Below are 11,174 nucleotides of genomic sequence, written 5' to 3'. Positions count from 1 at the left end.
ATAACAATAATACTATTAATAATAATACAAATAATAATAATACAAATAATAATAATAATAATAATAGTAATAATAGTAATAATAATAAAACATAATAATAATAAAACATAATAATAATAATAACAACAACAATAATGATGACAAAAACCGCCAACCTGAACAACAATCCCCAGCTCTCTCCTATAGGTCCTCTCAGTCATCAGTAACTCCTTCATGATGAAATGGCCAGCCACTACGCTGCCAGGACTCTGTGGCTTTACAATGAAAAATAATAAAAAAAATAATTATAATTATATATAATTGAAAATTAGAGAGAGAGAGAGAAAGAGAGAGAGAGAGAGAGAGAGAGAGAGAGAGAGGGGGGGGGGGGGAGGGAAAGAAATATAGAGAAGGATAGAAAGAATAGAAAGAGACAAAGCAAGAGAAAGAGAGAGAGAGAGAAAGAGACTGAGAAAATGCTGTAATAGTAGTAGTAGTAATGGTAGTAGCAGTAACAGTAGTAGTAGCAGTAATACAACACTCCTAAAGCTTCACGTTTGTAAATTAAAAACAAATCAAACGGCCAGAGAGTGGAAAAATTTCGTAAAAAATACAAACAAAATATAGAAAGTAACAAATTAATCATCGTCATCATCGTCGTCGTCCTCATCATCATCTCACCATCCATAAAAATCACTCGTTTTCAAAAATAACAAATGCTTATTAAGAACAAGCAAAAAAATTACATAGCAAAACAACAGTGACACAATATGGCAAGACGAGAAGATATCTAAAACCCAAAATCAACAACAAGAAAAAACCACAACACACACACACAAACACACACAAACAGACATACACACACAAACACCTTTTTAAAGCTAACATCATCAGCAGATTCAGTGGTAGCAATGTGAATTTGAGAAGTCGGTAAACTTAATTCACTGGAAACGTTGTTGATGTTGTTAATGTTGTTGCTGCTGTTGCCTGTGACATCTAATCCACTTTTAAATTTCAAATTGTTGTTAGTGAATTTGTTGTTGTTGTTGTATAAAGTAATGTTGTCAACGCTTTTCGTAGCGTTGTTTGTTGAAGTTTGTTGTAGATTTGGCTCGATGTGAGACGATGACGACGAGTAGAATGACAATGACATCATCGCGCTGCTGTTGTTGTAGTTGTTGTTGTTTGTTGCTGTTGTTGACGCTGAGGTCATTCGTTGTTGTTGTTGCTGCTGTGGTTGGATTATTTGGGAATGTCGTTGATTGTTGTTGTTGCTGCTGCTGCTGATGTAGTTGTTGTTGTCGTCGATGTTTAGCAGCAAATGTTTCTCTGAGACGTAAGTTTTAATGTTGTTTTTATTGTTGGTGACGGTGGCGAATGTGTTGCCGTCGTCAACAAAGTTGAGAGAACCACCGACGTTTTCATCAAAAGATGATTTCTGCGGAGATGATTCAGGCGTTGGAAAGAATTTGTAAGTTTTTGGGACATTTTGAAGTGGATCGTGTTGTTGTTCACTTGTTGCAGCTACATATGCAACAACCATGTTTTCTGAATCGAGATTAGCCGAGAAGTATTTTTTGGTAGTTGAGGAATATTGAGGAAATTTGGTGCAAGGTGATGGTGGAAGTTGGTGATCCGGGTCGGATTGTCGCTTGTCTTGCTGAGGTAACTCGTGCTGAAGTTGAAACTGTTGGTGCAGTTTCAGCTGCTGGTGTGGCTGTTGTGGTAGCTGGGGTGGTTGTGGTTCTAGTTTAGACTGAGAATCATTCTGTTCTTCATCATCCTTAGTTTTCAAATGGAAGCACTCGCTCCGACTTTCATGCAAAGGAAGGCTAGTGATAAATGTTTTTTTTTACCTCATCCAGTTTACAGTCTTAACACAATTTTTTAGAATATTAGTTTCAATCAACTTTTTATCGGTCGGTTAGTTAATGAGTATATAGAAAAATCAATCAATTAACTAGCAAACGAGCCAACCAGCCAGCCAACCAACCCACTAATTAATCACTCAACCAACTAACCCATATGGCGCGTTGTTTAACTCTTCTCCAAGCCTTCTACCGTCCCCAACAACATCATCCTCAATGATTTTCGTAGGAATATCATCAACATCAGGCGATTTAGTCAGGGTGCCTCTATCAAAATCATTCAGGTGGTGAGTCTGGCGATCCTGGTTCGAAAGCAACTGAGGCATGGACGAATTTTTGTTGATGCTGTTGTTGTTGTCGATGTTGTTGTTTATTATTGGTTGTTGGAAGGCATTTGGAGGTGTTTGTCGCATTGATAAACTGACGTCTTCCACTCGCTGATGTTGATGCTGATCATCTTATATATAGTGGAAAGAATTTATATGGTATAATTTAGTCAAACAAGTAAATAATGTATACATTTATTAGTATAAAGACAAAATCTAGACAACGAGATGTGAAAATAAAAACACAACATGACACATACAAACCTATAAATAATATAAGAAGAACCCAAAAAAACGAAATAATACTGTTTAGTAAATGTTATAATATGATAAATATAATATAATTGAATATAACCAAAAATATAGATGAATATGTAGTAACAAAAATATGTGAAATCTATTTTAGAAAACATAAAATTGACACATACACACACACACACACACTCACACACACACACGCAACAAACATCATTGGGAAACCTATTCACATGCTATCACTTACGCACATGCATATACACACATACACATAGACGGAAGCACACAAACACACATACAAATACACACACATACACACACACACTCGTATAAAACCACAAATGTGTATTATATGCAATAAAACCTTATTTGTGAATAATTCCATCAGTTAATCAACCCACGACTAGATAAATGTACAGAAGTTATAAATGGCGTTTAACATTTACATAGATGAAAAAAAATAACATAGAAATAAAATAACATAGAAATAAAATAACGTAGAAATAAAATGACTCAGCACAAAAACAAAAAAATACAAATAGGAAAATATACTGGAAAAAATAAAATGATGAGTGAAAATCGAAAAGCCAAATAAAAATTAGAATAGCACAAGGTAAACAGAAACATAAAATTTTCTGCATGCATGCAAGAATTGCTAACAAACATGTTCAAGTGCATTTAGCTAGAAACCAATGATGATGATGATGTTGGTGATGTTGGTGGTGATGATGTTGGTGGTGATGATGATGGTGGTGATGATGTTGGTGGTGGTGATGTTGGTGGTGATGATGATGGTGGTGATGATGTTGGTGATGGTGATGATGATGTTGGAGATGATGATATTGTAGTTACTGTTGATAGTGAAGATGATGATGATGAAGATGATGACGATACGCTAATTTGTCTAACGCACGTTCCAGAACTCATTCGCTACCTTACTCACTTTACAACAAAATAGTTAAATGCGTTGCAAAGCAACGAAATACTGTATGTATGTATGTTTTGTATGTATGTATGTTTTGTATGTATGTATTTTTTATATGTATGTATGTTTTGTATGTATGTATGTATGTTTTGTATGTATGTATGTGTGTGTTGTGTGTGTGAAAGTATGCAGGCAAGCTGCTGTCAAGTAGAATATAATAATGCCATCTATTACCGATAAATCTACCATTAACTAGAAGATTCCTATTCTGTTTGAAATGTCTAAACATTCAACCATTCACTCCCTCACTCACTCACTCATTCATTCATTCGTTCATTCATTCGTTCATTCACTTCTTTAATTCATCCATATATTTGTCGTTTTATTCAACTATTCGTTTACATATTCATATATTCATTCTGTCATAAACTCACAACTAATATATCATATTTGTTCACTAATCTATGCACCCAATCTATCTATCTAGCTAACATAATATTAATTACCCAATCAATCAATCAATCAATCAATCAATCAATCAATCAATCATCAATCAATCAATCAATCAATCAATCAATCAATCAATCAATCAATCAATCAATCAATCAATCAATCAATCAATCAATCAATCAATCAATCAATCAATCAATCAATCAATCAATCAATCAATCAATCAATCAATCAATCAATCAATCAATCAATCAATCAATCAATCAATCAATCAATCAATCAATCAATCAGTTAACCAACCAATCAATCAATCAATCAATCAATCAATCAATCAATCATCAAATCTTTCGCACTTAACCAGAATCAACACTAAACAAACAAAAACAAGAAAAACCTTTTTATATTTTTATTTCTTCATATTGAAAAACCAACCATTAATTCAAAGGGGAAAAAACCAAATGGCAACAATGAAATTGATAACGAATCACACCTACACACACGCACGCACACACACACACACGCGTGCGCGCGCACACAAACACACACACACGCAAACATATTTTAACTTCAACACATTAAAAATGAAATAAAACATTTTACGTAGTGTTCCATTGAAATGTAAATCTTAGAAAAAAAAATGGATTATATCAATACACATAGGTGGGATCAAATTTTTAAACTTAAACAAAAAAAAATTTTAATTCTGCGTTTGAAAAAGTGGATAAAATTTATAACATAAATAGAGTCTAATCGATGGATTGAAGTTAATAGTAAAATGATGCCAGGTAGTTGTGTTGGAACCTGGGCACGTATCTAACTAGGTAAATGGGTATGTAGGTATGTAGGTAGGTAGATAGGTAGGTAGGTGGATAACGTCATAATGTTTTTGCATGTTTTGCTAAGGGCGATAAATAATTTGTAAATTCAGAGTCATAAATATGGCTGAAAAAATTTGAACTATTTAAATGGAACCAGCCAGATATTTAGTACTTGTATTCAATTCTTAATCTCTCTCTCTCTCTCTCTCTCTCTCTCTCTCTCTCTCTCTCTCTCTCTCTCTCTCTCTCTCTCTCTCTGGGTCTTGGATATGTTTATGTTACAACTTGGATATGTAGTTGGATATATAAAGCGATAATTCCGAAAAAACGGATAGATGGATGTTCTGTTAATCAGTTTCGTGTGTAGCAGCGTTCGATTAGTCAAACCAATTTTTTAAATAAAGAAAGAGAACGGGAGAGAGAGAGAGAAAATAAAAAAAGAGGAAAAAAAGAGAGAGAGTAGAAGAGGAAAAAGGAAAAGAGACTGACAGATGAATAATAAACGATCTTTCATTTGCCTCCAAAAATTTAAAAACAAAATAAAGAAAAAGAGAGCTAGATATAAAATATAAAGAGAGAGAGAGAGAGAGAGAGAGAGAGACGGAGAAACAGTCAGTCAGACAAAAGAGAGAAAAAAAAGAGAGAAATAGAGAGAAAAAGTGAGTGAGGAGCCAAAAATTACCTTGTCGTGAAACCCTCAAACTACACAAAAAATAAATATTACCATGTAAATGCACACTCAAAGATATTTCAAACAATTAATTATAACAAATAAATTCGATAAAATATCTCTAAACAAACATTAAATCCTAAGTTGAATGTGAATAATATATATATATATATATATATATATATAGCTATATATCTTCTTTGGGTGTTAATGTTAACCACGCACATTTACGCACACACACAAAGACATGCACACTCAAAAATTTACTGATTACGTACATTGTATTCCAAGCCAGTCTTTTAGAGTTAATATTGATATATTGATTGATCGATTGATTGATTGATTGATAACACACAGAAACATGTGAAAATTGTAATAAGTACATGAGAGAACCCTAATTTACAAGAGGTCATCCATTACTGTAGTGTAACATTTGTAAGGTGATAATACTGATAGCTAACATGTTCCATTCTAAACGCTGTCTGCATGACGCATAGATGATGTCTAATGATGATGTATTGTTTTACACCAACACACACACGCACGCAAGCACACACATTAAACAAACGTTTAAACAACGTTTTTATGTATTTACAAAACAAAAAACTATACAAAACAAATTATTATTTGACGTTTTAATGAGTATGAAATTGAATAATATCTATTAAGGAAATAGTATCCATAGCTAAACATATGATGTATGTGTATATACACGTTAAGTTAAAAACATACACACACACAAGCATATATACACACACACACACGTACACACACACAAACATATATATACACACACACATACACGCACGCACGCACGCACGCGCAAGCCCACTTATATAAGTGTCTGGAACTAGACGAATGTGGGAAGTAGAAAAAATTGAAAAATAAAAACAACTACAAAACACCATTCAATATTATGAATAACTGGTTTGATTTAAATGCATTATACACTGCTACAATGAAGAAACAAAACCAAAACAAACAATATTTACATATTTTTGATAACAACAACAACCACAACAGCCGCAATAAATAACAACAGCTATGACAGCAGCACAATCATAACAGCCACAATAACCGCTTAATCACCAACAGCTCAATAACAACACGCTGAACACGACACAAAGATCATAATGACGTCAAGAAAAAAGCATAACAAGTGAACAAACAAAAGACAAAAAAAAACAATTAACAAGTTAAACTGGATCAGTGATTTCAAAAATTTGAAAAAAATTTGATAAGTTACTGGAAAAAAAGTTACGTGAGTTACTAGAAAAAAAGCAAGGTTAATTCACAAACATGAAGTTACTAATATATAATAAAAAAAAGTTTCATGAATTTAAATTTAGTCTAAATAATCGGAATGCAATGTTTTGATATAGTGATAATCTGTTGAAGTTGGGCGTTAATAATTTGTCACAGTTCTTCTTTATAAAAAAAAAAACTAGCAACTGTAGTTCGTTCATATCCGGATAGAAAAAAATTTCAACAAGAGAGTTCGTTTATTATTGAAGGTTTTGTTTTTTTCGAAAGTCAACTAATTTACGCACTAAAATAATTTATCAAAATTTATGAAACTCGTAAATTTTTACGCTAATTTTTGATAATTGTTTTTTTATTAGACTCGAACGTCTTAACGTTATCACAGGCAGTCAACAACCCGCCATCAAAAAACTGCTCCCTTTCATAATCTTCGAAATATTTAATATCTTTGTTGACATCATCGTCATCGTCCTCCTCACCAGAGTTTAAACGATCTAATAAATGTAGGCTTATTTTAATAGAAGTTTTTCTACAACATACATACTTTAAATTTTCACACTTTGGATCTTTAGCTAGAATATTCTCTAAATTCACTTTTACTCCGATGAAGAATAACTCAAATTTATCTATCGGTTTTGGCTTAGGCTTTGGTTTAGGGGGTGGTTTCTTCATTTTTTTCACGACGACGGGCCCCATTTGGGAGGATATGGTCTCAGGGTACTCAAGATTCTGTTCATCAATCGAGAATGGCAAGGGTAGTTCTACTGTGATGAGTTTGGTTTCTGAGTTGAGGTTTTCACAAGAAACAGTTTTCTCCGCATTGTTGATCTTATTATTATTTGATTTTTTCATCGTGACATTTTCATCGAGTTTAACGTGAGTGGACTCATTCACAATTTCGTCTGTTACTATGTTTTCCGCGTTAATACTTTTTACTATCATTATATTTTCTTTATTATCTACAACGAACGAATCAAGAAGGGCTTGTTTTCTAACATTTGCGTCGTTCAGTATGAACTTATCAGTTTTTAAATACTTAGGCTTCAACAAGACAACGGAGTTTTTTTCACACGACAGCTTGCTAACGTGTGCGTCTATGTCTATTTTTTCGATAGCAAGCAGAGAGGTAATCTTCTCGAGAGAATATGCATCTTGAACATTGTTAGGTACACGATTTTCTGATAAATTTAGAGGAATTGAATTGGTTTGTTGGAGATCAATATGTTTGACGTTGTTATTCATATGTTCTCTATTCGCATGTGCTGACCTGTTGTTTACTGCGGGCTCGTGAACTTTTTCGTTCCTCTTTGAAATTCGGCCGTCGGGTAAAACCATATGCTTTTCAACGTCGCCGTCATTCGTGAAAAATGTTTTGTTTGCAAAAAAATCTGAGTAGCAAGGAGAGTAAGGAACGTCTTCGTTTAGAACTTCAAGCACATCGAGAGCATCCAGAATGTCTGAAACATGATCCTCATCGTGAGTGGCTGATGAATAAGATGTTCGACTTACTTTCTTAATTATCGACTTTGTTTCCTTTTCATTCATCATTTTAATATTGGAAATACCTGATTCAAACATTTTATCCGGATTTATGGATTGAGGAAAATGATGGGGATGATGTATCATCATCTGGTGCTTCTCCGTTTCATTAATGGACAATCTATACCTTCCTGGATCAAATATACTTTTTCTAACACCTTTTCCGGAATGTGTCTTGGGATCAACATGATAATGTTTGCCAGAACTGAAGACGGCATCGTCGTCGTCGTTTTCTTTATCATCGTAATAACACAATTCATCGGCAAATTCAGCCGATCCAAAATATTTCCCGTCCGCAACACGTTGATTGTTAGGTTGGAGCGTTTCTGGACTCATATATTGATTGCTATCTGCAACGAAGTCTAAAATCCGGTTAACATCATAAAAATCTTCATTCGGATCGTGATGATGTATGCCGTCTTCAGAGGAAACTTCCATGTGAGGTTCCGGAAAACTTTGCGTGCTCAAAGAGGATTGAGCTTGCACCGGGTTCTTGGAAGACAAACTCGATTTAGCACTAAACGTGTAATCGCTACTATTGTTATTAGCAGTAGCTCTCGAAGTGTCAACATGAATCTTCATTTCCTTCATTACTACGTTAGAAGAAACAGAATGAACACCATTCCTAATTTCGCTTCTCGCTCCTTTTTTACTAGACATTTCTGAGTAATAATGAGCTCTTGGGACTGGTTTATAAGTAGTTGAAGTTTCCAATGGCTCCAACAAAGCTTGCTGCTCTTCAAGCCACTCCATAACGTGCCCATGTTTATCAAAATTTTTATCGGACTGTCCATTATTTTCATATTGATTATTTTCACTGGATGACACGCCATTCTTTGATGAAGACTCAAGAACAATTGCCGAGTGTTTTTTGAAACTTTTATTTGCATCTTCATCCAGCTCATCATTCAGACTTAATGACGATGACGATCCTGTTGTGTAGCCCGTTTTGGGGCATGTGGAAATACTTCTCTGCACTTTGTTAGATTTCTTTTTCATGTTCTGGGGTTTTTGATGGCCGAAATCGGCACTAGCGTACGAACTTTCTGTTTCTAGAGTGCCAATTCGCGCCCTCATTGATGCTGTGTATAATTTTCTTTTTTGGTATTTTGCATCAGCTAACGAGGTGAAGCGATGTTCTGACTTTATCAAATCGCAGAATGTAATTGATTTACGTTTGCTCAACATGTGAATAAGCTTTACGTTTTCAGTGGATAAACATTCTTTGACAATCGGCAAAGTAAGTTTAGACTCTTTTGATCTGAATGAATGATTTAAAACATTTCTTTCAAGTTGGTCTACGGGGATGTATTTTTCTGAATCAGATTCGGATAATATTCTGCCTCTTGTAACTGGTCCAGCCAAGCTACTACTGTACAGACTTTTATTTTTACACAAAAAATTTCTACTAGTTACTTCTTTGTTAGCGTGATCGGAAGACAATTTTTCTTTAGATTTGCCTCTAATCGAATCATTTTTAAAACTATTTCTAGAAATATTTTCATTCATTACTACTTTATTTTCAAAAACATCCTGGGCTCTGACCGCCTTCTTCCAAACTCCATGATTATCATTTGGCAGAAAATTGATGTTACCGTTATCTATAGTATCGTCTCTAGCTGAGAAACTATCTCTGTGAGGTAGCCTATCGTAAGTCATGTAATCAAATTGTTTCATTCTCGAAGCTTGGTTTGATGGCAAACTTTTTGCGGGCAAAATTCGACTAACAATTAAATTTTCGGGTTGCATTTTGTCATTTTTAAACTGCTTAGTGACATTTGGCTCTTTGAAAGAACGATTCATAGCGTTCAAATGTCTCCTGTGTAGAATGTACTGAATGCCATCTTCCTTGCTGTCAACAATGGTGATGCATTCATCATCTTCTCCGTTTAAATCTTTGTTCGATTTTGTTGTTTTATCTCTTTGATGTGTTGTTTTGCCAGCTTGGTGCACAAATGACGGATATCTATCCGATTTATCATTTTTTGATACTGTATCCCGAGTATCTTCAACTGGCGATAGAACGCTGTCAATATCAGTTGAATATGATTGATTTGGCTGGTTGATAGGACCGCACGGAATCAATTTATTAGTCAAACACTCGTTCAAGTTTGATATGACGTTGTCATAGGCAACATTCGCTGATCTTATTTTAGCAAAACGGTCTCTCTTAATGTCAGTTTCCTTATCAACTGTACGACCGCCATCACATTTGTCTCCGTCTAACTCAGCAAGACTTTTGCCTCTGCTTGACGAAACGTTTAACTGTTCGTTATTCGATTTATGAGCCGATCTCAAACGACCTTGAGACGCAGACCGATCGCGTTTAACAGACCTCTTATCCCGCTTTGAATCAGTTTGGTAATCAATCTCAGGACTTTTGAAAGCACCCCGATTACCGCCGACATCATCATCGCCGTCGTTGTTTGAACCGATCGAACAACGACTATCGTGAAGATGGTACGAATCCTGTGATGCGTTATCTCGGAATGCTGCTTGAAAATGCGATGGTGAGTCAACGTTTCCCACCATGTCATCGTGTCCAGCAGCGTCAATGTTGTCATCGTTGCAGTCTATCGACTTGAAATACGAACAATGAAAGTCGTCAACGGTTGAACGATTTGCCTTTTTAGGCTTAATGTACGGCTCTGATTTTCTATATTTTAATTTGTTCTTATCAATGTTAGGTGAAAATAATGAAAAATCTACTTGTGGTTCAGGTGATCCAATCAACAAGGAATAGTAAGCATGTGAATGTGTTAAATATAAATAAATAATAACATGTTTAACTTCATTTTTATGAAGTATAAAACGTTAAAATGAAAAAGTTAGTATAAATAACAATCCTCTCCAACTTGAAATTTACGTGAATTTTACAAGCCAACAAGATTATTGTTGCAAATACATCGGCATATTAACAAACTCTAACCTTTTCCATCCTCCATGCTTTGAATGTGATCCATGGAGCTGGCAGCAGCGGGGCCGATGATATCTTGTTGATTGACAACCACAGATTGCCTTTGATCAGCGACAAAAATATTTCCATCCATAATTCGATGTTGCTGTGTGATGTCCATATCA

Source organism: Helobdella robusta (genome assembly GCF_000326865.2).
Source record: "Helobdella robusta unplaced genomic scaffold HELROscaffold_33, whole genome shotgun sequence".
Taxonomy (NCBI): domain Eukaryota; kingdom Metazoa; phylum Annelida; class Clitellata; order Rhynchobdellida; family Glossiphoniidae; genus Helobdella; species Helobdella robusta.
Note: the sequence above shows the minus strand (reverse complement) of the source record.